Raw genomic sequence first — 3,447 nt, 5'->3', positions numbered from 1 at the left:
TATTAATATCAATGACTATTTGACTATCTTTTGATAGAAATAGTTCAACTTTCAACTAAAACAATTAGCTTTCCGCAAAAAAATTTTTTTTAAGAAAATACATAAATTAAAAAAAAATGGTTGAAATTTTTTCAAAAAAATAGCTAAATTTTTTAGCAAACTTTAAAATTATATGTATATAATAGTAATAATATCCATATTATACACACCTGAAAACATAACTTTAAAATCGACTCATTCATGAAATTAAGAACAATGCCAAACATCAAAATCGCCAATTTCTTTAATTTATTCCTAATGGGGATCGGGATATAAATAGAAGATCAACGAAGTCTTCCAAAACTGTCAGATCGGCAACAAAGATATCTTTGTGGTAACTTATTGATTGGTAAACCATTTTAGAAATTGCCAGCGCGCAATTAGAAATTTACCGACGCGAAACTTGCACCTTCAATGTAAATCTTAGGTGATTCGCCAAGAAGGATATTATAAACGTAGATATGGTACGGGCATTTTTCTTTGACAAATTTTTTTTAAAATTTGAAATAACCAAATATTTATACCAAAGAAACAACTTTTTTAATGTTTGAAGTATTTAAACATTATTGTTTCAATTTAAAATAATCATAAAAACAAAATATGTTTCTAGATATGATATTTTGGTTGAAAATGTATATAGTATTTTTTAAATCACAAAAGTTCTTCTGAAAAATCGAAAGGTTAATTAAAAATCACTTGTTTTTATATATTAATTTGTCGGTAACATTTTTTGTATAATTTTAATTTTAAATTCAAATAATTTTTAACACTTTAAATATTAAACAAAAATTTATTTGATAACAATATTTTATTATGGTAGTTTTAATAAATAATTAATATTGATTAAGAAACAATTTTATTTGGGGAGCCTTATTATTTGGGAATTTTCAAATTCGTTAATATTATAAACTGTTCATTATAATTTGCTCTAATTATAATTTCGGCGCTCGATCTTGTTGATTTTTTCCTACATTATTATTAAAAGGAAATGTGTATGCAAATTTTTGATTTCACAAAGTTAAAGATAATCTCAATTAAAAATTTTAAAATTTGCTCTACATCCAATTTTTATTCTTGGGTCTTGGCGATTTTTTCTAATCCATTTCAGTAACTGGTAAACAGGGGTGATTTTCTCTTAGAAAATAAGTGATTAAAATTTGAAAAAATTAGCTAGGCCTTTTTGACATCTAGATATGTAAAAAAGGTAAACTGCAGAAAATTTAAGAACTATTTATACTCTTTTAAGATACCAATACAATTTACACAACACTAATTGTAAAATTTGCCAATTTTTAGGCCTTCAGTTTAGGAACTTGAATTTTAACGTTAAAATTGCTTCATTTTCAGAATACAGCCTTATTGTTTGAATTTTCAGAATTATTCGAAGTTTTTGAAATTGTTATAAGGCTCAAAAGTTTGAACTTAAAATTTAAAAATGCGAAAATACACCATTTTCCATGTTCATTTGCAATCCAGCGAGTCACTTTCTTTCGCTCCTTTTGAAAGTCGATCCTTTGCTTTCAGTTTTCTTTTTAAACTATACCTTAAATTCAACGAATTTCAAATTAAATTTTTGCAGCCGCATTTAGATTGAATTATACAAAGGTTTTTTGTTTTATATATAAATTAATTAAAACATTTTATTGGTTTTTCACGACTGTAATTTATAACTATAAAATAAAATAATTGTAGCTCAAACATGAAAAATTATAGACTAATTTCATATTTAAAGAGATTCTATTACATATATTGAACTATTAAAACCTCTGACCTTTTTTAAGGTTTTTAAAACTCTTTTAAAAACTTTTTTTTAACAATTTTGGTTGTGATTTCTTAATAAAAGAATAAGTGCTATTTAGTCTCCAGAACAGCAATTTCAAAAATATTTAAAGCCTTAATAATTTAGATATTTTAAACTTGTAATCTTCAGAATATATTGAATAATTTCAAATTTGAAGCTATTTAAATATTTCATCTGAATTTTTGAATGGAAGGTGTTCGATAATTTTAGATTGAAACCTCTAATTATTTAGTTACAAATTCAAATCATACAACTTCAAGTTTTATTTATTTTTTGATAGTTTGCCCCCACCCCCCCCACAAAATTTTTTTTTTCGTAAGAAAATAACTCCTGATTTTTGTAAAAATTAACAAATATATATTAAAGGTTCACTCAAGGTCATTCTTGTTCAAAAAGCTTGTTCCTGTATACATTAACTCTTATTGTTTCCGATTTCGTTCTGTCACTCAGGGTAATTTTCTGTGAAAAATATTGATTTACAAAGAATATTTGTCAAACAATAGAATGGACTTCTTCGCCCGAGATGCAAACGTAAATTGTACTATAGTAAAAACAGCTGGAAAAATTCAGACGAAAGCCAAATTTGGTAAAGAAAACAAACCTTCGTCGACCTATAAATACTAATTTTATTCCCCGAAAGATTTTTAAAAAATCTCTTCGAAACACTTTTATTGCAAATATTTAAATGAAGAAAAATATTTGTTATAAAAATAAAAATAGTACAATTTTTACATACAATTCTTAAAATAAAAAAATCTGTGTGTCAAACCACAATCCAATCCGATTATTCTTTCAAAAGTTATCCGATATACATACAACCACAACCACAATAACAACGACGTAGACGCCAGAGAGACCGACAGATACCGATGTAAAAACTTGTTTTTCTGACTCAAGGAGCCTCAAAACGTAGAAATTTAATGAAATTCGCGAAAATCATTTTTCGCATAAAAGTCTTCTCATTATGGATGAGAATGTGATAAAATAATCATGGGGCCTTGAAAAAGTAGCGTTTTTCGCCTCTTGACTTTTTTCCATTTCAAGCTTTTTTTGCTTCAAATGTCCATTTTCGTTTGCTTTTTTGAATTTTGAAAATCCTTTAACTTTGCTAACTTTGATTTTATCTAGAAAAGTTGCCAGAATAAATTGTTCATATTTTTTTGTACCATAAATAGCTGTCGATAAAATTTTCAAATTTTGAAAAAAGTGGTCTCAAAAATTTTAAAAAAGCTTCAACTCTTTGGATTTCTATCAAAAATGGCTGTTTAACGAACTCGATCTTTCTTTTTGGTCCCTCGAACAGTGTGTCAAAGCCCAATCCAATCGGACCAGTTTTTCGAAAATTATCCGGAATACAGACAACAACAACGACGACGCCGGACAGACAAACAGATCCCGACGTAAAAACTTGTTTTTCTGACTCACGGAGCCTCAAAACGTCGACATTTGATGAAATCCAAAAAAGTTATTTTTCATAAAAAACTAATACCTTCTCATTTTTGATAAGAATGTAGAAATTATCAACAAGATTTGTAGAAAATCTTTCAAAGAATAAAATTATTGTCCCGTAAGTTACAATCGAAAAATTACAATTTCAAAAAAATGAA

Source organism: Belonocnema kinseyi, chromosome 3 (assembly GCF_010883055.1).
Source record: "Belonocnema kinseyi isolate 2016_QV_RU_SX_M_011 chromosome 3, B_treatae_v1, whole genome shotgun sequence".
Taxonomy (NCBI): domain Eukaryota; kingdom Metazoa; phylum Arthropoda; class Insecta; order Hymenoptera; family Cynipidae; genus Belonocnema; species Belonocnema kinseyi.
The sequence above is the reverse complement of the archived record's forward strand: the minus strand, read 5'-3'. Positions refer to the sequence as shown.